This window comes from Scyliorhinus canicula, chromosome 20 (genome assembly GCF_902713615.1).
Source record: "Scyliorhinus canicula chromosome 20, sScyCan1.1, whole genome shotgun sequence".
NCBI lineage: Eukaryota > Metazoa > Chordata > Chondrichthyes > Carcharhiniformes > Scyliorhinidae > Scyliorhinus > Scyliorhinus canicula.
In genome coordinates this window covers 77,318,887-77,344,740 of record NC_052165.1, presented here as the reverse complement: position 1 = coordinate 77,344,740, position 25,854 = coordinate 77,318,887, and the positions used below count along the sequence as shown (strand labels likewise).

Here is a 25,854-nt window from a genome sequence, read left to right as displayed (position 1 = left end):
GATTGTCTGTGATTTAAGGAGCGAAGCTATTCGAAGGCGGTTGCTCACTGAAAGCAACCTTACCCGAACGAAAGCTTTGGAATATACTGTATCCATGGAATTAGCAGCCAAAGAAGCTGAGTGGAGAACAGTTGAGTTCAAGCACAAGAATATACAAAATGTCGACTGAAACTCGAACACAATCACAGACTCGCACGGTGTGCAAAAAGGGCACTCAGGTGCAGATTGTTGGTGCAGACATTATGTGAAGAAATTGAGGCAGAAAGGGCCACATTGCGTGCACTTGTTTGAAAAAGATGCAAGCTTCAGGCAAAAGTTGCAGGAACCAAGCGCCGAATAAAACAAATGGCAAACTGAATCAAGGAAAAAGTGTTAACATGATACAAAGAGGACGCGAGGGGAAATTCAATTCAGAGTCCGAAGATGAACAGTCATGAAATGTACTAACTACTACTGATGCAACAAACAGATATTGGGTCACTCCATTACTGGACGGTCATCAAGTGAAGATGGCGTTCACTGGGGCAGCCGTCTCGCTGGTGCCAGGGACTTTAGGTTACAGTTGTAGAAAACTTTGTTGGACCACATTTGGAATATTGCGTGCAGTTCTGGTCGCCACACTACCAGAAGGATGCTTTGGAGAGAGTGCAAGTGCAAAGAAGGATTACCAGGATGTTGCCTGGTGTGGAGGGTTTTAGCTAAGAGGAGAGATTGAATGAACTTTTCGTTGGAAAGACGGAGGCTGAGGGGAAACCTGATTGAGGTCTACAAAATTACGAGAGGTTTAGACAGGGTGAATAGTCAGAAGCTATTTCCCAGGGTGGAAGACTCAATTACTAGGGGGGGCACAGGTTCAAGGTGAGATGGGGAAGTTTACGGGAGATGTGCGGCAGAAAGGTTTTCACACAGAGGGTGATGGGTGCCTGGAACATGTTGCTAATGGAGCTGGAGGAGGCTGACACAGCAGCAATGTTTAAGATGCTTCTTGATAGACACAAGAACGGGCAGGGAATGGAGGAATCGTTTGGGCAATAAGTAGATCTAAATAAGGAATCTGGATCGGTGTAGGCTTGATGGGTCGAAGGGGCTGTTCCTGTACTGTCATGTTCTTTGTAAGAAAAGCTCTGACATATTGCTCTGCAATCCTTGAAGATATTGTTGAAAACCTACACTGGAGAAATGGTTCCATTGCGGGGCTGTATTAATGTAATAGTGCAATTAAGTGTACAGACAGCAGATTTGTCCTTGAACATAGTCAAAGGAAATTACCCGACACTAATGGAAAGAACTTGGCTGGAAAAGATCAGATTAAATTGGGCCGAGGTAAATCTCATGACAGATTCTAAATCAGGCCAACCTGAAATCCTGAATAAACGTGCCATTGTCTTCAACAGTGAGCGGGGAGGCATGAATGATATCTCAGTAAAGCTAAAGATCAAGGGAAAAAGTAAGGCAAGATCCTTATAGACTAGGTCAATGCTGTACACAATCAGACAGAAGGTAGAGCCAGAATTAGAACGGCTGGTCAGACGGGAATCCTTGCGCACCCGTTGGTGTATGTGATTGGCTATGATGATCACACCCATGATGAAAAAAAGATGGATCTGTACACATTTGTGGCGAAAAGTCACGAGTAACCTTGTACTGTGTGCAGAGCAGTACCCTCTGCCCCTGGCTGACCAGCGTTGAACTGCTCACTGGGTTGGCTGGAGGCCAACACCAGTAAAATCAACATCAGTCAAGCAGACCTTAAATGAACGCGGATCAGGATTCAAAACAGTTATTGACGACCATGACACACAAAGAGTTATTTCGATACAAAAGGTTACTATTTGGCATTACTTCCGCACCAGCATTGTTCCAATTAGCTATGGACCAAATCTTTATTAAGGCATTTATATATACATATATACATCAAACAACCAAAACCAAAAAGAGAACAAACAGGAAATCTCATAACAAATAAATAATCAACACCCCCCCCCCCCCCCCCCCCCACCCCACACTCCCTGTGTTACCCTCCACCCACTCTGCCTCCTTTTTAACCACAAAGTCACTTTCCCCCAGCTGATTTAATTACCTGGAAGAAATCGATAAACAGCTCCCATCTCCAAGGAAACACAGACACTCTCAAGGCAAACTCGATTTTTTCCAACCTAAGGAATTCCGCGAGGTCGCTCACCCACACCTCCGAGCTCGGCGGCCCAAATTCCCCCCATCCCAACAAGATCCCTACCGAAGAGGCAAACACCAGAAAGTCGGCTTCTCTCACCCCCTGGACTCCCGGGTCATCAGACACTCCCAAAAATAGCCACTTCTGGACTCGGGAGCATCTTCGCCCTAATCACCACAGACATCACGTCAGTGAACCTCTGCCAAAATCCCTCCAGCTTCGGACAGGGGCAAAACATATGGACATGGTGCGCGGTCCCTCTCTCGCGCACCGCCCATACCTATCCTCCACTCCCTCAAAAAACCTGCTCATTCTGGCCATCATCCTATGTGCCGGGTGTATTACTTTAAATTGAGTGAGGCTAAGCCTAACGCATGAAGAGGATGCATTCACCCTTCTGAAATGAAATGAAATGAAAATCGCTTATTGTCACGAGTAGGCTTCAATGAAGTTACTGTGAAAAGCCCCTAGTCGCCACATTCCGGCGCCTGTCCGGGGAGGCTGGTACGGGAATCGAACCGTGCTGCTGGCCTGCTTGGTCTGCTTTTAAAAGCCAGCGATTTAGCCGAGTGAGCTAAACCAGCCCCTGTGAGCTAAACCAGCCCCTTCTCAGCGCCTCCTCCCATAACCCAGCCTCCAGCAGCCTCACCAGCTCTTCCTCCCACTTCCACTTAACTTCTCCTATCAGGGCGCCCTCCCAGTCCATTAAGTCTTTATAAATCTCCGATACCCTGCCATCATCAACACCTGCTTTCGACACCAGCTGGTCCTGGAACCCCGGAGGCGGCACAGTAGCACAGTTGCTTCACAGCTCCAGGGTCCCAGGTTTGATTCCCGGCCTGGGTCACTGTCTTTGCGGAGTCTGCACGTTCTCCCCGTGTCTGCCTGGGTTTTATCCGGGTGATCCGGTTTCCTCCCACAGTCCAAAGATGTGTAGGTTAGGTGGATTGGCCATGATAAATTGCCCTGAAGTGTCCAAAAAGGTTAGGTGGGGTTACTGGGATAGGGTGGAGGTTAATGCTTAGGTAGGGTGATCTTTCCTTGGGCCTGTGCAGACAAGATGGGCCGAATGGCCTCGTTCTGCACTGTTAGAGCTATGATCGAAAGAATGGCACCTGTTTCCTCACATCACCCTGGACCTGTAAGAACCAGAACCAAGACCTTCTGGGCAGCTCATACTGATCTACTAACCCCTCTAAGCTCGAAACGGTGCTCCCCACAAACAGGTCACAAACCGCTCAATCACCGCCCGCCGTCACCCCGCGCCCAGCACCCCCCAGAACAAACCTGTAATTCCCACAATTCCTACCGAAACCAAGGCATCCTCCAGCCTCAGGTGTTGCCGCCACTGTCCTCACACCCGCAGGGCGCCACTACTACTGGACTTGTGGAGTACCTGGCCGGCGAGAATGGCAGAGGCACCGTCAACAGAGTGCCCAAGCTAATGCCCTTACACGTGGCTGCCTCCATCCGCTCCCATACCAACCCTTCCCCCCACTACCCACTTCCTTACCATGGCTATATTTTCTGCCCAATAATAGTTCATTAAGTTTGACAAGGTCAGCTCCTCCACCCCCATCAACACGCCCCCGCTCCAACAGTGTCTTCTTCACCAGACGGCCTTTCCCCACCCACACAAACCCCAAAATCAATGTATTGTTCTTCCCAAAGAAGGCATTTAAAATAAAAATTGGACGGCTCTGGACCATGAATAAAAACCTCGAGAGTACCATCACCTTCACAGACTGCACCCGCCCTGCCAATGACAACGGGAACATGTCCCACCTCTTAAAATCCTCTATTAGAATAGATGGCATTGAGGTGCGTAGGGAAGAAGTGTTGGCAATTCTGGACAAGGTGAAAATAGATAAGTCCCCGGGGCCTGATGGGATTTATCCTAGGATTCTCTGGGAAGCTAGGGAAGAGATTGCTGAGCCTTTGGCTTTGATTTTTAGGTCATCATTGGCTACAGGAATAGTGCCAGAGGACTGGAGGATAGCAAATGTGGTCCCTTTGTTCAAGAAGGGGAGTAGAGATAACCCCGGTAACTATAGGCCGGTGAGCCTAACGTCTGTGGTGGGTAAAGTCTTGGAGAGGAGTATAAAAGATACGATTTATAATCATCTAGATAGGAATAATATGATTAGGGATAGTCAGCATGGTTCTGTGAAGGGTAGGTCATGCCTCACAAACCTTATCGAGTTCTTTGAGAAGGTGACTGAACAGGTAGACGAGGGTAGAGCAGTTGCTGTGGTGTATATGGATTTCAGTAAAGCGTTTGATAAGGTTCCCCACGGTCGGCTATTGCAGAAAATACGGAGGCTGGGGATTGAGGGTGATTTAGAGATGTGGATCAGAAATTGGCTAGTTGAAAGAAGACAGAGAGTGGTAGTTGATGGGAAATGTTCAGAATGGAGTTCAGTTACGAGTGGCGTACCACAAGGATCTGTTCTGGGGCCATTGCTGTTTGTCATTTTTATAAATGACCTAGAGGAGGGCGCAGAAGGATGGGTGAGTAAATTTGCAGACGACACTAAAGTCGGTGGAGTTGTCGACAGTGCGGAAGGATGTTGCAGGTTACAGAGGGACATAGATAAGCTGCAGAGCTGGGCTGAGAGGTGGCAAATGGAGTTTAATGTTGAGAAGTGTGAGGTGATTCACTTTGGAAAGAATAACAGGAATGCGGAATATTTGGCTAATGGTAAAATTCTTGGTAGTGTGGATAAGCAGAGGGATCTCGGTGTCCATGTACATAGATCCCTGAAAGTTGCCACCCAGGTTGATAGGGTTGTGAAGAAGGCCTATGGTGTGTTGGCCTTTATTGGTAGAGGGATTGAGTTCCGGAGCCATGAGGTCATGTTGCAGTTGTACAAAACTCTGGTACGGCTGCATTTGGAGTATTGCGCACAGTTCTGGTCGCCTCATTATAGGAAGGATGTGGAAGCTTTGGAACGGGTGCAGAGGAGATTTACCAGGATGTTGCCTGGTATGGAGGGAAAATCTTATGAGGAAAGGCTGATGGACTTGAGGTTGTTTTCGTTAGAGAGAAGGTTAAGAGGTGACTTAATAGAGGCATACAAAATGATCAGAGGGTTAGATAGGGTGGACAGCGAGAGCCTTCTCCCGCGGATGGAGGTGGCTAGCACGAGGGGACATAGCCTTAAATTGAGGGGTAATAGATATAGGACAGAGGTCAGAGGTGGGTTTTTTACGCAAAGAGTGGTGAGGCCGTGGAATGCCCTGCCTGCAACAGTAGTGAACTCGCCAACATTGAGGGCATTTAAAAATTTATTGGATAAGCATATGGATGATAAGGGCATAGTGTAGGTTAGATGGCCTTTAGTTTTTTTCCATGTCGGTGCAACATCGAGGGCCGAAGGGCCTGTACTGCGCTGTATCGTTCTATGTTCTATGTTCATTTGCTCCACCAATCGGGCCAAATTCAATTTATGCAATTACTCCCATCCCCGTGCCACCTAAATGCCCAGATACCTGAAACTCGCCCCCACTACCTTAAACAGCAGCTCCCTCGCCTGGATTGGAAAGACATGACTCTTCCCCATGTTTAACTTGTACCCAGAGAACCAACTGAATTCCACCAAAATCTCCACGATACCTCCAATACTTCCAATACCTCCGATATATAGAGCAACAGATCGTCTGCATGTAGCAAGACCCTATACTCCACACACCCCACTGTCCCCTGCAAACACCTTGATGCTCTAAGTGACATTGCCAGTGGCTCTATCACCAAGGCAAATAGCAATGGGGGGAGTGGGCTTCATCCCATGATGCAGCCTAAAATACCCCGAGCTCACCCAGTTCGTCCTTACATAGGCTGCCGACGCCTAATACAACAACCGGACCCAGTTCGCAAAACACCTGCCCGAACCTAAATCGCCCCAGTACCTCCCACAAATATTCCCATTCTACCTGATCAAAGGCCTTCTCCGTATCTATAGCGACTGCCACCTCCACATTCCATCCCTCCGAGTGAAACTTTATAACATTCAACAGATGCCTAACGTTAGCCGACAGATGCGTCCCCTTTACAAACCCCGTCTGGTCTTCCCCTATCACCCCCGGCACATTGTCGTCAATCTGTGAGGCCAAGATCTTTGCCAACAACTTGGCGTCTACATTCAGCAGTGAGATTGGGCAGTAGGACCCACACTGCTGCGGATCCTTCTCCCTCTTCAAAATTATGGAGGGGGGGGGGGGGGGGGGGGGGGGGGGGGGGGTAAGCTCACCATTCTTCCTGGCTATTTGAATGCCCATACCAGTAGTGGCCCAGGTCACCCAAAAACTTTTAATAAAATTTTTACCAGATGACCATCTGGGCCCAGGGCCTGCATTGCCCCCATGCCTCCACCAGTCCAATGGGTTCTCCCAACCCGTTTATCGGGTCCTCCTCCACATTGGGAGACTCCAACCTGTCCAGGAATCGCTGTATTGCCTCCTCCTCCCCCACCACCCTCCTCGCTGGGGTCTCTGATTTATAAAGCCTCAAATAAAACTCCTCAAATGCAATGTTTACCCCCATGGGTCCAATATCACTCCACCACTACCGTCCTTCACCCTTCCACTCTCCCACGCTGCCTCCTGCTTCCTGAGTTGGTGTAGCCTTCTCCCCGTACTCATACACTACCATCTGCCCTACTGCTTTCCCCGTGGGTACCAGCCCGAACCTTCTGCCTCTCCTTCAACAATCCTGCATCCGGGGCCACCGAATACCTCCTGTCCACCCGTAGAATCTAGTCCACCAGCCTTGCCATCTCTGCTTGCTCCTCCTTCTCCCTATGTGCCCAGATCAATCTGAACTCCCCACTAATCACTGCCTTGAGTGGCGCCCGCAGCGTGGCAGCCGAGACCTCACCTCTATCATTTAGTTCCACATACCCCCAAATGGCAGGGTCTCATCTGCTCACATCCCTACTCATCCGCTAACAACCCTACATCCAGCCTCCACTGCAGGCGATGGGCCCCCCTCCGCCTGATCCACTTGCAAGTGCACCCATGCGGCGCGTGGTCTGAAACCATGAATGCCAAGTACCCAGAGTCAATCACCCCCGCCAATAACGTCTTACACACCACAAAAAAAAATCAAGATTACGCCCTGTGCACATGGGAGATGTCCGAAAACTCCTTCGCCCTCGGCCTCCCAAACCTCCACGGGTCCACCCCCCCAACAAACCCCCCACCCCCCCTATCTACTGTATCAAAATAAAAACTGAGAAATGGGGGGGGGGGTGTCAATGAGAGAGATCATTCGTGCAAGCCAAGCAGACACTACTCAAGTCAGATGTGCTGACACATTTTGATCCAAATTTACCCCTGCAACTGGCATGTGACATCCCCTTAAGGGGTTGGTGCAGTGGATCCAACATAATGACCACAGGTGAAGGATGAATCTCAAACGCGCAATAAAGAGGGCTAAAAGGGGTCATGAAATACCTTTGGCTAACAGGGTTAAGGAAAATCCCAAAGCCTTTTATTCGTATATAAGGAGCAAGAGGGTAACTAGAGAAAGGATTGGCCCACTCAAAGACAAAAGAGGGAATTTATGCCTGGAGTCAGAGGAAATTAATGAGTACTTTGCATTGGTAATCACCAAGGAGAGGGACAGGACGGATGTTGAGGCTAGGGATGGATGTTTAAATACACTAGGTTAAGTTGTCATACGGAAGGGGGAAGTTTTGGGTATTCTAAAAGACATTAAGGTGGACAAGTCCGCAGGACCGGATGGGATCTATCCCAGGTTGCTGAGGGAAGCGAGGGTCAAAATAGCTGGGGCCTTAACAGATATCTTTGCAACATCCTTGAGCACGGGTGAGGTCCTGGAGGACAGGAGAATTGCTAATGTTGTCCCTTTGTTTAAGAAGGGTAGCAGGGATAATCCAGGGAATTATAGACCTGTGAGCTTGACGTCAGTAGTAGGCAAACTGTTGGAGAAGATACTGAGGGATAGGATCTATTCACATCTGGAAGAAAATAGACTTATCAGTGATAGGCAGCATGGTTTTGTGCAGGGAAGGTCATGTCTTACAAACCTAATAGAATTTTTTGAGGAAGTGACAAAGGTAATTGATGAGGGATGGGCTGTAGATGTCGGATACATGGACTTTAGTAAGGCGTTTGATAAGGTTTCCCATGGCAGGTTGATGGAAAAAGTGAAGTCGTATGGGGTTCAGGGTGTACTAGCTAGATGGATAAAGAACTGGCTGAGCAACAGGAGACAGAGAGTAGTGGTGGAAGGGAGTTTCTCAAAATGGAGAAGGGTGACTAGTGGTGTTCCACAGGGATCCGTGCTCGGACCACTGTTGTTTGTGATATACATAAATGACCTGGAGGAAGGTATAGGTGGTCTGATTAGCAAGTTTGCAGATGATACTAAGATTGGTGGAGTTGCAGATAGCGAGGAGGACTGTCAGAGAATACAGCAAAATATAGATAGATTGGAGAGTTGGGCAGAGAAATGGCAGATGGAGTTCAATCCAGGCAAATGCGAGGTGATGCATTTTGGAAGATGACATTCAAGAGCGGACTATATGGTCAATAGAAGAGTCCTGGGGAAAATTGATGTACAGAGAGATCTGGGAGTTCAGGTCCATTGTACCCTGAAGGTGGCAATGCAGGTTGATAGCGTGGTCAAGGAGGCATACAACATGCTTGCCTTCATCGGACGGGGTATTGAGTACAAGTGTCGGCAGGTCATGTTACAGTTGTATAGGACTTTGGTTCGGCCACATTTGGAATACTGCGTGCAGTTCTGGTTGCCACTTTACCAGAAGGATGTGGATGCTTTAGAGAGGGTGCAGAGGAGGTTCACCAGGATGTTGCCTGGTATGGAGGGTGCTAGCTATGAAGAAAGGTTGAGTAGATTAGGATTGTTTTCGTTGGAAAGACGGAGGTTGAGGGGGGACCTGATTGAGGTCTACAAAATTATGAGAGGTATGGACAGGGTGGATAGCAACAAGCTTTTTCCAAGATTGGGGGTGTCAATTACAAGGGGTCACGATTTCAAGGTGAGAGGGGGAAAGTTTAAGGGAGATGTGCGTGGAAAGTTTTTTATGCAGAGGGTGGTGGGTGCCTGGAACGCTTTGCCAGCAGAGGTGGTAGAGGCGGGCACGATAGCATCATTTAAGATGCATCGAGACAGATATATGAACGGGCGGGGAACAGAGGGAAGTAGACTTTGGAAAATAGGAGACAGGTTTAGATAAAGGATCTGGATCGGCACAGGCTGGGAGGGCCGAAGGGCCTGTTCCTGTGCTGTAATTTTCTTTGTTCTTGTTCTTTGAGAAACAAATAGCCTTCGTGTCGAGGATCTTGAATGAAGCTGAAAGCAATTCTGCACATAAGTAGAAAAGAAGCCTGTGAAATTATTTTTGTAATAAAATAATTCTGCCAATTCCTGTATGGGAGGAAATTCACTTTATTGACGTACCATTTTCCACGAACAATGATTTTTGGACCGCATAATGAAATTCCATCACTGGCAGCGAGCAGAATGCAGAGGTGGGCTTCAGTCTTGTCAGCACATACATATACGAGTATCGTCAGTCAAACCTTCATGGGAATGCAGATGGACTCCCGCGTCTACCATTAGTGGAAACATTTTCTACTTTGAGCAAGTAAATACCAGTCCTGTAACCGCAGGAAAAGTTAAGAATCATACCAAAAGCGATCCAGTAGTCAACGGTCATGGACCTGGTGATTCGAGGGAGGATTTCAGGAGCAAACCCTGAGTTAAAGCCATATTCCATCTGAAGACTTGAGTTCTCCGTACAGGCAAGTTGTCTCCTCTGGGGAAGGAGAGTCATTATTCCACAATTATTGAGAAAACGAGTATTAAATTAATTACACAAAGGCTACTGTGGTATTGTAAAGATGAAGGAGATAGTCAGGAGCTATGTTTGGTGCCAAGACGGGCATGTGTTTGTCTCATGCAAAAATGCGGAACCTACGTCGGTTCCACCCACAGGAATGGCCAGAAGAGGCCTGGCAACAGGTACATGTTAATTATACCAGTCCGTTGGTAGGACGCATGTTTTTCATTCTTGTCGATGCTCACTCAAAATGGCCTGAAGTTGTCATTCAAGAGATTTGGTTACCCTGAACAACTGGTGAGGGATAATGCATCACAGTTCATATCTCAAAGAGTTCATAAACTACTTGAAGGAGATATCCGGTCTGTTCCTGATCACCCTGCAATAAATGGACTGGATGAGCGTTTTGTTCAGACGAAACATTTGTAAAGGTAACCAAAGAACAAGGTTCATTGTCTAAACTTTTGGGTCAATTCCTGCTCATGTACAGAAATATTGCACACTCAACAACCCAACTTTCTCCGGTAATGCAGTCAAGGGTTCACTGCTCCGAAGAAGGTCCAAGTGCTGTTTTATGGTCCTCTCCCATGCCTTGACCTTGTAAAACAGAGACCGTCTTCTGTATTACCATTCCCGGGATCCAAGGCGACCAGTCTCCGAAATTGGGAATATAGAGGGTATCTCCCACCCTGAAAGTCCTGCTGGAACATCGGGTATAATTTTTTTTCTGAGCCCCCTGTTGTGATTCATCTTTCCCCACTTAAGTTTGGGAAACAATAGACTGAGCCTGATCCGGAGGCGTCAGCCAACGGCATCCCCATCATGACGTGTTGTGGTCCTGTCATTGAAGAGGTGTTGAGCGAGCCAATTAACTGTTTCTTCATACAGTTTTAAACATTTGGACTGCGCACTCCGCCATACCATTATAAGATGGGTGGTAGGACGCCGTTCAAATGTGCTTCATTCCATTGTACTTTGTGAATGCCTGGAACTCTCCGTTGTTGAATGGGTTCCCATGATCAGACAAGACCACCTCCAGTATTCCAAGAATGAAAAATGATTGCCAAAAGTTTCTCTAGAATTGCGTTAGAAGTCATGGAGGATATCCAATGGTGTCCATCCATTTAGAATGGGCTTTGACCAAGATTAAAAACATTGGCATCATAAACAGCCCTACGAAGCGCGCATGCACCCGGATCCAACATCTCCCTGGCCATGGTGGGAGCTTCTGATTTTCCTGACATGACAGGCATGGTTTCGTCAGAATTTCAATGTCAGAATCAAGCCCAGGAATACATTTTTGAGCACATCGTTCTTTGAGATCATCATCTTGGAGACTGCTGGGTAACCATTGTGGAGCTCCTTCAACATTTGGCCCTGGCCAGGGAAATGGACAATTGCTCAGGCTCCCCACCGGCTACCACTTTGCATGCCAAATTCTTGGCCAGGCCATGTGGCATAGCTTCACCAGCATGGAGTCTTGCTGGATCCATGTCTGGCAGACAATGGCAGGGTGTCCATAAATGTATTATTTTGTGGAGGGGGAAGCTTGTGGGTAGCGGTAGGCAACTCAGGGCATTAGCACTGTCAATGTGTGTACTCGGCTGGCGCTTGAAAGAGTACTCATGTACCGCCAACAATCGTGCCCAGAGCTGAATCCTAGCCAAAGCGACACATGGATGTCCACCTTAACAAGGCCCAGCAGGGGTTTACAGTCATAAAGCGTCGGCCATAGATATATGAATGAAATTTCTTTGATTATCACGGCCAGACCCTCTTTTGATTTGTGCATAGCACCGCTCCACATTGCCAGGGTTTGTGATGCATATGCAATCGGTCGCTCGATGCCATCGTTCCACCGATAGGAGAGGTCTGTCGCTACTCCAAAGGAAAAGACATCGCATGTTAGTACCAGTGGTCGTGAGGGATAATAGTGCACCGAGATGTTCGACAACAGCAGCTGTTGTTTCACTTTTGTGAATGTTTCGTCCTGTGGCGTCTGCCACAACCACTTGTGGTTTTCCTTCTGCAATGAGTGTAGGGGGCCAGTAAGGTGAATAGGTGGAGGTTAAATTTCCCACAATTATTGATGAGTCCTAGAAATGACTTCAATTCTGTCAAGTTTCGCAGGGTCGGTGCCCCTTTTATGGCCTTCACAGTGCATGCCATTTTTGTCGACGTATTAGCTGAAGTATGTCACCTCGCCCACCTGAAACATGCAACGTTCCCACTTGAGGCGGATGCCTCTCCTGCGAGAATCATTTCAGGACTTCATTCATGTTTGCCAGGTGTTCTTTCTCAGTGGCGTCTGTGATTAACACATCATCTCGGGACACTGCCACCCTCGGCAGCCCTCAAAGGATATTTTCCATTTTGCACTGAAGAATGGCGAGTGCCAATGAGACCCCAAAAGGCAGGTAGGTGTATTTATCCAACCCCTTGTGGGTGTTGATGGTGACAAACTTTCTGGATGCCACATAAAGCCCCAGCTGGAGGCAACATGGCTCATGTCCAGCTCAGTAAACATGTGGCCCCAGGCAGCTTTGTGTAGAGATCTTCGATACATGGCATGGGGTACCAGTCAAGGCTCTATTGACGGTTAATTTATTGTCTTCGCAAAGGTGGACCGATTTGTCGAGTTTTAGTACTGGGACAGTCTAGGTTTAGTACTGGAACCACTGGCGCAGTCCATTCCACAAACTGTACGTATTAAACGGGCGTATTATGCCAAGGCACTCCAGAGAATAATAATCTTATAATGATCTTTATTAGTGTCATAAGGAGGTTTTCATTAACACTGCAATGAAGTTACTGTGAAAAGCCTCCAGTTACCACACTACGGCACCTGCTCGGGTACACAGAGGGAGAATTTTGAATGTCCAATTCACCTAACAAGCAAGTCTTTCGGGACTTGTGGGAGGAAACCAGAGTGCCCGGCGGAAACCCACGCAGACACGAGGAGAACGTGCAGATTCCGCAGTGACCCAAGCCGGGAATCGAACACAGGACCCTGGTGCTGTGAAGCAACAGTGCTAACCACTCTACCTTAGTAAGCAAGGCACAAGGGACCGGTCATGCCCTCCGGGTCAATGTTAATGTTTGCACTTGCTCCTTTAAGTTTGCCAAGGCCCTCCTCAAACACCTCAGGATATTTCCCAATGATCATGTAGGCCACTGGTTTTCATTCTGAAGATTTGCTGCCAGTTCAATTGGATTTTTTGCAGCCAATCTCTGTTCAGAAGTCTGGGTCCTTGTTCCTTGCACAACTATTAGGGGAAGTCGGATCATCTGTTGCCTTTGGGCGACCGGGGTCACAGTGGTTGCTACGATTCCTAGAGATTTCCCAGTTTATGTGGCCAACCTGGTCCTGATGGCCCCCAGGCACAGAGGCATGATTCCAGCTCAGAGGCACCTGAAGGTCTGTTCCCCTACCATGGAGACAGAGGTTCCCGTGTCAACTTCCATTTCCAAAGTGTGACCGTTGACCTGGAGTTTAATTTTGATAGGGGCAACTTTGCGTATGGTGATACAGTTAAACTGCATTAGATTGTCCTATTTGAGCCGGTAGATTTGCAGGGCTCTGGTCTAATGTGGCTTTGGCTTGCAGCCTGGGCGGTATGCGCACTGACGATTCTGGAAACCTTGCCTTGGACGGACCCTTCGGCCGCAGGTACAGTACTAGAACATAGAACAGTACAGAACAGAACAGGCCCTTCGGCCCTCAATGTTGTGCCGAGCCATGATCACCCTACTCAAACCCACGTATCCACCCTATACCCGTAACCCAACAACCCCCCCTTAACCTTACTTTTATTAGGACACTACGGGCAATTTAGCATGGCCAATCCACCTAACCCGCACATCTTTGGACTGTGGGAGGAAACCGGAGCACCCGGAGGAAACCCACGCACACAGGGGGAGGACGTGCAGACTCCACACAGACAGTGACCCAGCCGGGAATCGAACCTGGGACCCTGGAGCTGTGAAGCATTTATGCTAACCACCATGCTACCCTGCTGCCCAGAACTCTTGCAACAGTTCCTCCAAAATCTACAGGGGCAGCTTCTCTCACATCATTCTCGACCCATGCCTTGGTGTGCCGTGGGCAAGATGCGGAGGTGCCGCCTACACAGTGCCCGGTTTTTAGATATGGCAGACATCCGACATTGAGCACACTGCAATCCATAGAACCTTGGGAGTTCCTGATCCCGTTTTGCGGCATTTTCCACGGACAGCGCCAAAAAATACGGCCGTGACGTTTAAGGGGTGTCTTAATAAATACATGAATAGGATGGGAATAGAGGGATATGGTCCCCGCCGGGCAGCATGGTCAGTGCAGGCTTGGAGGGCTGAAGGGCCTGTTCCTGTGCTGTAATTTTCTTTGTACTACCTTCCTCAGTTCTATGGCTCTTTTGAGATTAAGGCGGGTTGTGCGAGCAATGTTTCCTGTGTCGTGACATTATTTATCCCGATTATCAGTCGCTCCCTCAGCATCTCTGGCAGGGATGACCCATACTCAGCGTCCAGCCAGTTTCTTGAGCCTAGTCAGGAACTTGTTACAGGTTCTCCAGGGATTCTTCAGGCTGGAAAATAACTAATGGTCTCAGGTCTAAGTGGTTCACCCAGTAAGTCTACCAGCTCAAAAAACGTGCCGCCGGGTAAGTAAAGATCTTAATGACGCTGAATGAGGGGCGACATGGTGGTGAAGTGGTTCACACTGCTGCCTCACAGCGCTAAGGACCCAGGTTCGATCTTGGTCCTGGGCTATTGTCCGTGCAGAGAGTTTGCACATTCTCCCCATTTGCATGGGTCTCACCCACACAGTCTAAAGATGTGCAGGCTAGCTGGATTGGCTATGCTAAATTGCCCCTCAAGTGGAAAAAAAAATAATTGGGTGGTCTAAATTTAGTTTTTAAAAATGTTTTTAAATGATGTTGATTTGGACTCCACAGGCATAAATAGGATAATCTTCTGTCAGTCGTCATTTTCTATGCCATTTGCACACAATAAATAGCGCCTTCTTTCTGCATACTGTGGCCAATCCTCCACGCCCGCATCATACAGCTCAGGTTTCCCGAATGATGGCATTTCCCGGTTCCTTTTGTACACGTCTTACCAGAGGCGTTTTTATTTCTCAAGAAGTGCTGTCCAGAATCCCATTCTTGCTCCTCGTCGCAAGTGTAGTAATCCAGGAGACACAAAGATGCATCCTTTAGTGGCCCAATCTTAGTTTAATTTTCTCTTTATTATTTGTGTTTATAGAACACTTTATTTCTGTATTAACACTAACAGCTTAATACATGTTACTAATTCAAGATGGCCCCTGGAATGGGAGCTCTTTGTTGTACAACTTTATCCTTGGACATCCATTTGTCCATTCTCCCCCAACCTCATTCTTCCACTGTTTTAGTTCACCTGGCTCAAAAAGTAAGTGCATTTTAACTCTAACTACAATGCCAGTTTAAAGTTGCCTGGGCCCTCCATCCGTACCCCAACTAAGCATACTCCTTATTTCTATCAATAATTATTGGAACTTTGCTTAAGCGCACTTCGAAGTTCCGAGAACACTGGATTCCATTGTGAGATTGTTGCCAAGTCTCTGATTCTGATCTGCTCATAGGTTGTTCAGGTTTTACGATAATTTTGTCTTGCCTACAGACCACCCTCTGACTCTTACTCACCGAGCCTTTGACAGCCCTTTTAGTTTTTCAGCTCCAGTCTGGTCTACGATCTGAAATGCATTCTCCTGAGCCAAAGCCCATTTATTTTCCTCAAAGCCCATGTCTTCGCACTTCTGAATCTTCTGATAGCATCTAATTGTGCCACCATTTTTTTGTCATGTGATTGGGCGCGTCAAAGCCATGTTTCTGACAGCATGGGCAGCCCAGGGTTAATGGTAGGGTTCTTGGCAATGTGGAGGAGCAGAGAGATCTTCGGGTCTATGTTCATAGTTCTTTGAAAGTTGCCACTCAAGTGGATAGAGCTGTGAAGAAGGCCTATGGTGTGCTAGCGTTCATTAGCAGAGGGATTGAATTTAAGAGCCGTGAGGTGATGATGCAGCTGTACAAAACCTTGGTCAGGCCACATTTGGAGTACTGTGTGCAGTTCTGGTCACCTCATTTTAGGAAGGATGTGGAAGCTTTGGAAAAGGTGCAAAGGAGATTTACCAGGATGTTGCCTGGAATGGAGAGTAGGTCATACGAGGAAAGGTTGAGGGTGCTAGGCCTTTTCTCATTAGAACGGAGAAGGATGAGGGGCGACTTGATAGAGGTTTATAAGATGATCAGGGGAATAGATAGAGTAGACAGTCAGAGACTTTTTCCCCGGGTGGAACACACCATTACAAGGGGACATAAATTTAAGATGAATGGTGGAAGATATAGAGGGGATGTCAGAGGTAGGTTCTTTACCCAGAGAGTAGTGGGGGCATGGAATGCACTGCCTGTGGTAGTAGTTGAGTCGGAAAAGTTAGGGACCTTCAAGCGGCTATTGGATAGGTACTTGGATTAGGGTAGAATAATGGAGTGTAGGTTAACTTCTTAAGGGCAGCACGGTAGCATTGTGGAAAGCACAATTGCTTCACAGCTCCAGGGTCCCAAGTTCGATTTCGACTTGGGTCACTGTCTGTGTGGAGTCTGCACATCCTCCCCGTGACTGCGTGGGTTTCCTCCGGGTACTCCGGTTTCCTCCCACAGTCCAAAGATGTGCAGGTTGGGTGGATTGGCCATGAAAAATTGTCCAAAATTCTATGATTAACCTAGGACAAAAGTTCGGCGCAACATCGTGGGCCGAAGGGCCTGTTCTGTGCTGTATTTCTCTATCTCTATCTATCTCAGTTGTACAGGACTCTCGGCGGTTGTGGCAAGGACTAAACAACATAACAGGCTACAAAGCAAAGCCGAGCAGTATCTCTGGCAGCAGTGCACCCTTCCCCGATGAACTTAATGCATTCTATGCTCGGTTTGAGCAGGTAACCAACAATCCGCTATCGAGTGCCCCAGCAACCCATAATTCACCCATACCCACCATTACAGTTTCCGAAGTCAGATCGGCCTTCCTGAAAGTGAACCCACGGAAGGCGATGGGCCCGGACGGGATCCCTGGTCGTGCACTCAGAGCCTGCGCATACCAGCTGGCAGAGGTATTCACAGACATCTTTAACCTATCCCTACTCCACTCCGAGGTCCCCACCTGCTTCAAGAAGACCACCATCATACCGGTACCAAAGAAGAACCAGGCAACGTGCCTCAATGACTACCGCCCGGTGGCCCTGACGTCAGTTGTAATGAAGTGCTTCGAGAGGCTGATCATGAAGCGCATCACCTCCATACTCCCGGAACGCCTTGACCCACTTCAATTCGCATACCGTCGCAACCGGTCCACATCAGACGCCATTTCCCTGGCCCTACACTCATCCCTAGAGCATCTCGAAAACAAGGACTCCTACATCAGACTCCTATTTATTGACTACAGCTCCGCGTTCAACACCATAATCCCAGCCAAGCTCATATCAAAGCTCCAAAACCTAGGACTTGGCTCTCCACTCTGCAACTGGATCCTTGACTTTCTGACCAACAGACCACAGTCAGTAAGAATGAACACCAACACCTCCTCCACAATAGTCCTCAATACCGGTGCCCCGCAAGGCTGCGTACTTAGCCCCCTACTCTACTCCCTGTACACACACAACTGCATGGCAAAACTTGGTTCCAACTCCATCTACAAGTTTGCTGACGATACGACCATAGTGGGTCGGATCTCGAATAACGACGAGTCCGAATACAGGAGGGAGATAGAGAACCTAGTGGAGTGGTGCAGCGACAACAATCTCTCCCTCAATGCCAGCAAAACTAAAGAGCTGGTCATCGACTTCAGGAAGCAAAGTACTGTGCAAACCCCTGTCAGCATCAACGGAGCCGAGGTCGAGATGGTGAGCAGTTTCAAATTCCTAGGGGTGCACATCACCAAAAATCTATCCTGGTCCACTCACGTCGACGCTATCACCAAGAAAGCACAACAGCGCCTATACTTCCTCAGGAAACTAAGGAAATTCGGCATGTCCACATTAACCCTTACCAACTTTTACAGATGCACTATAGAAAGCATCCTATCGGGCTGCATCACAGCCTGGTATGGCAACTGCTCAGCCCAGGACCGCAAGGAACTTCAGAGAGTCGTGAATACCGCCCAGTCCATCACACAAACCTGCCTCCCATCCATTGATTCCATCTACACCTCCCGCTGCCGGGGGAAAGCGGGCAGCATAATCAAGGATCCCTCCCACCCGGCTTACTCACTTTTCCAACTTCTTCCATCGGGCAGGAGATTCAGAAGTCTGAGAACACGCACGAACAGACTCAAAAACAGCTTCTTCCCCACTGTCACCAGACTCCTAAATGACCCTCTTCTGGACTGACCTCATTAACACTACACCCACGTCTGCTTCATCCGATGCCAATGCTTATGTAGTACATTGTATATATTGTGTTGCCCTATTATGTATTCTCATGTATTTTCTTGAATTCTGTTTAATTCCCTTTTCTTCCCATGTACTGAATGATCTGTTGAGCTGCTTGCAGAAAAATACTTTTCACTGTACCTCGGTACACGTGACAATAAACAAATCCAATCCATCCATCCAGGAGGGAGAAAGAAGAGAAGAGCAGTAGTTATAGGGGATTTGTTAGATAGAGGAATAGACAGGCATTTCTCTAGCCGCAGATTAGTGGTTTGTTGCCTCCCTGGTGCCAAGGTAAAGGATGTCACAGACCAGTTGCAGGATATTCTTTTGGGGGAGAATGAACAGCCAGAGGTAACGGTCCATGTCAGCATCAATAGGAAAGGGATGAGGTCCTGAAAGTAGATTTCAGGGAGCTTGGAAGCAGATTGGAAAGCAGGACCTCTGCTTTAATCTCAGGATTACTTCCAGTCCCACGTACTAATGAGCATAGAAATTGAAAAATTGAACACATGGCTGGAAAAGAAGTGAAGAAGGGAGGGCATCAGGTCGCTGAGGCATCGGGACGGGTTCTGGGACAGATCGGACCCTATACTAGATGGGTGGGTTGTAACGTAACAGGATCAGGACTAAAATCCTCACAGGGAGATTTGAGAGTACTATTGTGGAGGTTTTCAACTAGATTGGCAAGGGTATGGGAACCTGAGAGGGAACTCAAATTCGAGGAATGCAAAATTGGTAAAAGGAAGTAGAAAAGTAGAACAACAAAATATAAGACAGACAAAGCAAAAGCAAGCATCAAATACGACCAGAATATAGAATAAAGTAAAAAAAGACATTTTAAAATTATTTCATCTGATTCTTTTACGGAATCTGGGCATCGCTAGTTAGGTCAGCATTTAATTGCCCTTGAGGTGGTGGTGAGCTGCCTTCTTGAACTGCTGGAGTCGCTGTGGGGTAGACACTCACAGTGCTGTTAAGGAGGGATATCTAGGAATTTGGCCCAGCACCAGTGAAGGAACAGCGATATATTTCAAAGTTAGGATGGTGAGTGACTTGGAGGGAAGCCACCAAGTGGTGGTGTTCCCATGGGTCTGCTGATTTTGTCCTTCTAGATGATAGTCATGGGTTTGGAAGGTACTGCCGAAGGAACCTTGGTATTCCTCCAGCGCACCTTGTAGATTGTACACACGGCTGCCACTGTGCATCAATGGTGGAGGGAGTAAATGTTTGTGGAAGGGGTACTAATCAAGCGGACTGCTTTCTCGTGGATAGTGTTGAGCTTCGAGAGTGTTGCCGGAATTGCACTCATCCAGGCAAGTGGAGAGTATTTCATCACATTGCTGAGTTGTGCTTTGTAGATGGTGGACAGGTTTTGGGGGGACAGGTTTTGGGGAGTCAGGAGGTGAGATACTCGCTGCACAATTCTGAGCCTCGGGCCAGCTCTTGTAACCACAATATTTATATGCCATCCGATTAGCTGCTTCTGCTGTGTCTCTCCCTTCCCCTAACCACTAGGCCAAACTTCACCCGAAGCTCCCCCCCCCCCCGCCCCCCCCCCCCCCCCCCCCAGTCCTGAACTTGCATTTTTCTCCAGTTGCATTTTGACCTCCTATCACGCCAAAACCAAGCTCACCTTGTCCACATCCATATCCTAAAATCTAACCCTGCTGAACTGTTGACCACCTAACCTCCCTTCTTGGCCCTCTTGTTAGCTGATGTTGTTAGTCGTTTCCTCTGCTCTCCAAGGGGTACCGAGGTCAGTTGTTAAGAGATATTTGTCTTTAAGATGAAACCTCTTCCTTCAATTACAGCTCCATTGTCCTTCAAATCTGCTGCATTAATCATCCCTCCAATTAAATTTTTGGTGCACCCACAATACTGAAACAGCCTGATCAAAGTCACAATTGGTATTCTTTGTAAATGTGGCCATGGTAAACTCCCTCCTCACTCCTCTCTACTGTTTATGTACTTCTCAATTGTCCCTCCAGATAGGATTTTACTGACGGTTCAATTCCCATCTGCAGACATATTCAGGGAATCACCTTCAGAAGCTTCTCTCCCTACTTCTGGAATCCTTGGAAGAATCTACACCTGGCCCCTTCCTATTTCAGATTTGAATGCTGCCCTTGGCAACATAATCCAAAGGCACATTAGGTACCACCCAGATCTATCTCACCACCACTGCTCTTGACCCATTGACTACCTTTGATTTTAGTTTGTCACACTGCATGTACGAAATCCAATACTGGCTGAACAGAAATTTCCTCCAGTTAAATCTTCAATTTGTGCCACAATTCCCTAACTATGACTCCATCTGCTGTCTGTATCCTATGTCACACCAAGTTCCATTCTTTTATCTCCACAGTGTTCACTGATCTACATTCCTTCCCAGTCTGGCAATATCTCCATTCTAGAATTCTCATTCTTTTTTTAAAATTTAGAGTACCCAATTATTTTGTTTTTCTAATTAAGGGGCAATTTAGCATGGCCAATCCACCTACCCTGCACATCTTTGGGTTGTGGGGGTGAAACCCACGCAGACATGGGGAGAATGTGCAAACTCTACACGGACAGTGACCCAGGGCCAGGATTCGAACCCAGGTCAACACCGTAGGCAGCAGTGCTAAACACTGTGCCACATGCCAACTCTATTCTCATTCTTGATTACCTTTCCCCTCTTTATCTCGGTCCTCAGTCCGACATCTTTCTGAGATCCCTCCATTCCCTGCCCCTTGAGCATCTCCAATGTTAATCATTACATGCAACGATGGATATGCTGACATATCTAATTTACCAGTTAGCTGATCCCTGACCCACAAGAGCAGCTAAAGATAAAAAATTGTACTTAGAAACAGGAAATAGTCACATTTTCACAACGTGTTACAGCGCTTTACCACTTTTGAAATGTCGTCCCTGGTATTAAATCAATAACAGGTTGCACACAGTAAGATTCCACAAATGACATCCAAGATTTGTTTTTGGTTGGGGGCAGGAAGTTGATACTGACACAGGGAGAACTCGCTTCATAGATGCCCATGGTAATTTGTAAAATTTATATTATTTTAAAATCTCATCCTAAAGACTAACACCTCATAACAACCGGCCTCCGTGTCCCTCAGGTACAGGGGGCTGGGCAAAGTCAGCCAAGGGTCTCCTTGACTTCTCTTCCCTGATCACAGGAAGACATCTTACAACACCAGGTTAAAGTCAAACAGGTTTGTTTCAAATCACTAGTTTTCGGAGCACTGCTCCTTCCACTAGCTCCGAAAGCTAGTGTTTGAAACAAAACTGTTGTACTTTAACCTGGTGTTGTAAGACTTTACTGTGCTCACCCCAGTTCAACGCCAGCATCTCCACATCATGGCTGATCACAGTGTAATGGAAGCATTCGCTTCTAGATGTCCCAGTCAGGGCTGAGTGGAGCTCGAGATATGATGCCTCTGTGGACAAAATGCCCATCTCAGTGCCCATTCCAAGACTGATGACAAATGGTGGCGCAGACTCGATGGGCCAAATGGCCCAATTCTGGTAATGTCCCTTATGAATTTATGACTACCTACGTGAGGGAGCTGCTGTGATTGTGTGACCCAGTTCTGGGTAATGTACACTCAGGACTCAAATACCCGCCCCTCCGAGCCCTCAAACACTCACCAGATCCCTGCCTCACCTGGAGGGGAATACCTCCCAATGGCGGCAGTAACCTAGTACCCAGGAAGGATTCGCGGCAGAGCGTCAGGAAGGAGAGCGGGGCTAGAATTAAGAGTTTAACGGTGAATATTGCTGCCTACCACCTGGCTCGAGCTACTCCCTCACCTCAGAGCTGCAGCCTCCTCCGCCGGCCCAGGGTGGTCCCGGTCGCAATGCGCGCAAGGCCCTCTGGGAGTTGTAGTCCGCCCTCCCCCTCCAGTGCTGGCGTCCAATCAGCACAGGAGGCAAGGGGAGACTACAGCTCCCACAGAGCACTGCGCGCTGTTAATCACCTGCCCAGATGAGGGTGCCTCCCGGAACACTGGGTGGCCCTGATTAACTTGCTGCAAAGTAATACTAAGTTTAGAAAAGGTAAAACTTGGAAATGATGGGTATCAGTGAAGCGTGCCCAAACTGGCCCTGTATACTTTAAAATGCAACTCCAGTATTACTGATTTTTACTGGGATTTGGAAAGAAGTGACAGTTAACTGCAGAGCTTGTTGGAAATTTAAACCAGGCAGCTTGACCCCCCCCCCCCCCCTTCTCCCAGCTGGGAGACGATGAAAAATACTCGCTCTAGCCTAGGTTCAATTATACCTGTGCTGGTTTAGGGGATGGTTTAGCTCACTGGGCTAAATCGTCGGCTTTTCAAGCAGGCCAGCAGCACGGTTCCATTCCCGTACCAGCCTCCCCGGACAGGTGCCGGAATGTGGCGACTAGGGGCTTTTCACAATAACTTCATTGAAGCCTACTCATGACAATAAGTGATTTTCATTATTTTTTTTCATACCCCAAGAATGATCCAAATCTTTGGAGCAGGCCCATTATACACCCTACCGAGGGTACTCAAGTCCGAACTGAACAGTAACATCATCAGTATATAAGGAACCTTATGCCTCTCCCTCCCCTCCCCCTTCACGATGGCCAAAGCCTCTATAGCCAATGCAAACATCAGGTGGGGGGGACATAGGACGCCCCTGCCTCGTACCCTGGTGCAGAGCAAAGTGCCCCAAATCATATTATTAGTGGAAATACTCACCATTGGCTCCTTATACAACAGCTGTATCCACGCTGCAAATCTCAGCCTTATTCCAAATCTTTCCAGTACTGCCATCAACTAACCCGACTACCCGATCAAACATTTTCACTGTGTCCAGTGCCACCAACATCTCCGTTCCTTTCCCTCAGCCGGAGACATGATCACATTTCATAACCTTCTCACATTAAAAAACAGCTGCCTTGCCTTCTGTGTAATTTTCTCCTTGGATTTCAACTGGTTGAGGTTGAAAAGCTTTCCATCCATCCTGTAGATGAAATGAATGAAATGAAAATCGCTTATTGTCACGAGTAGGCTTCAATGAAGTTACTGTGAAAAGCCCCTAGTCGCCACATTCCGGCGCCTGTCCGGGGAGGCTGGTACGGGAATCGAACCGTGCTGCTGGCCTGCTTGGTCTGCTTTAAAAGCCAGCGATTTAGCTGAGTGAGCTAAACCAGCCCCTGATAATGTTCATTCCACTGGGAAGCTTGCTCAAGATGAAGGATGGCGGCAATGAAGAAGAAGGTGAGGGGCTATCACACATCCCTGCTTAACACCAATCTTTAATTCAATGGTTTCTGTCTTATTTCATCGGTGAGGACTGTCCCCACCATCTTGTCATGGAGAATGTTCATGAATCTCTCTTTGGGAGGGTCTTCCATAGCACTTCCCAATTGACTGAGTTAAAAGCATTGGTCAGATTGTGAAGGCCATGTAGAGGGATTGATGTTGCTTCTGGCATTTCTCTTTGAAGTTGCTGAGCAGTGAAAATCATATCCACTGTTCCACAGTTTGGCCGAAAGCCACACTGGACGTCTGAAAGTATTTGTTCAGATTTGGGAGAAAGTAGCAAGCGAGGATTCAGGCGATGATTTCCCGGTGATGGAGAGTAAGGAGATTCCACAATTCGCTTTATCTCTTTTCTTGAAGATGCTGACAATAACAGTATTCCTAAGGTCAGCGGGAATCGTTTCTCTGTCCCAGATTTTCAGCAATAACTGGTAGAGACAATGGGTGATCTTTTCTTCTCTAAGTTTTAAAATCTCCACTGGGATCCTGCCCACTCCTGCGGCTTTTCCATACTTCATGTGTTTAATGGTGGCTCCGGCATCATCCACGCTTGGTTGAGTCCAAGATATTTGATGGGGAGTTGGTAGATTTCCTCAAACACATCCTCATCTCTGGTTGTATCATGCTTTAGTAGTTCTTTGAAGTGCACTCTCCATTGAAGACCAGTGTTTCCTCTGTCTTTCAATAGGGTTCTGTCCTAACTCCACACCGGTTTGAGGCTTAGGGTATTGGGTCCATATACTGCCCTGGTGGCAATGAAGAAGCCCCGGCTGTCAGCGAGGAGATGCAGCAGCTTAGGTTTCTCAGTCCACCATTGGGCCTTAATCTCCAATTTCTTCTTTGTACCTCCACCTTCGCCATTGATAAGTTCTCCTCTTTGCCTTAATAGTGATGTAGTTTTTCCAGGGACGGAAAGCTTTCCTATTCTTGTCGATGAGGTCCAGGATGATCAAACCAGTCTTGGTGTTTCCTGGTCTTGTAGCCAATGGTTTCTTCAGAGCTTTGAGATGATGCCTGTTTTCGGCTATTTCCAGTTTTCCTGCATTCCATTAGAATGAACAATTTTGAGGTTTTGGAGAAGACATCATTGGAGATTCACTAACATGCTTGGCTCTTGAAGCCACTCCACATTGATCTTTTTTCTAAGCTATTTCTTCATCTTCCGCTGCTTCTGGTGGAGTTTGATGGACATAGAGGAGCGGAGGAGCCGGTGGCCTGTCCAGCAGTCATTTGCACTGGTCATTGGCTTGGTGATGAGGGCATCCTTTTGGTCTCGGGATTGGATGATGACGAAGTCTATCATGTGCCAGTGCTTTGATCATGGATGCCTCCGGGACAGTGTGTTAGTGGTGCCAAGTTATTGGTCCGCACATTTGGCGAGCAGGAGAACCCCTTGGGAGTTGCAATTCTTAACTCCTTTCTTTCCGATGGTTCCTTTCCAGATTTGGGAGTCCTTTCCAACCCTGGAGTGGTTACCAAGGAGGATGATCTTATCTTCCTGAGGAATATTGGTGTATGGTGGAGGGTGGAGTGGAAGCCTTCTTTGCACTCACCATTGACATCAAGGGTTGGGGTGTTGGCACTCATTACCATTGCCTGCTGGATTTTGCCAAATTGTAGACAGAGATTCATGAGGCACTTGTTGACATCAACAGGGAGCTCTGAAGGTCAATTGACGAGTTTGTTCTTGATGGCGAAACTAATTCCTTGAATATTGGGATGATCCTTGGGTTTTCCTCTCCAGAAAAAGTGTAACCACCTCCATCTTCCCTCAGCTGCCCTTCGCCTGCTCTTCGGATTTCTTGCAGGGCAACGCCGTGAATAATAATCTTTATTATTGTCACAGGTAGGCTTACATTAACACTGCAGCGAAGTTACTGTGAAAATTCCCGAGTCACCACATTCCTGTGCCTGTTCGGATACACTGAGGGAGAATTCAGAATGTCCAATTCACCTAACAAGCATGCCTTTCGGGACTTGTGGGAGGAAATTGGAGCACCTGGAGGAAACCCGCGCAGGCACAGGGTGAAGGTGCAAACTCCAACCAGACAGTGTCCTAAGATGGGAATTGAACCCGGATCCCTGGCGCTGTGAAGC

The 25,854-nt window shown here is 47.7% G+C and overlaps 1 protein-coding gene across 1 annotated transcript in view; it reads right to left on the bottom strand.

The window, feature by feature from the left end:
- tbxas1 (thromboxane A synthase 1 (platelet)) overlaps positions 1-22,352 on the bottom strand; it is a 321,143-nt gene extending 298,791 nt beyond the window's left edge. The window contains exon 1 of the mRNA XM_038780696.1: positions 22,277-22,352. The gene's annotated coding sequence lies outside the window, so the exon portion shown is untranslated. The remainder of the gene's footprint in view (positions 1-22,276) is intronic.
- Positions 22,353-25,854: the final 3,502 nt, after the last annotated feature.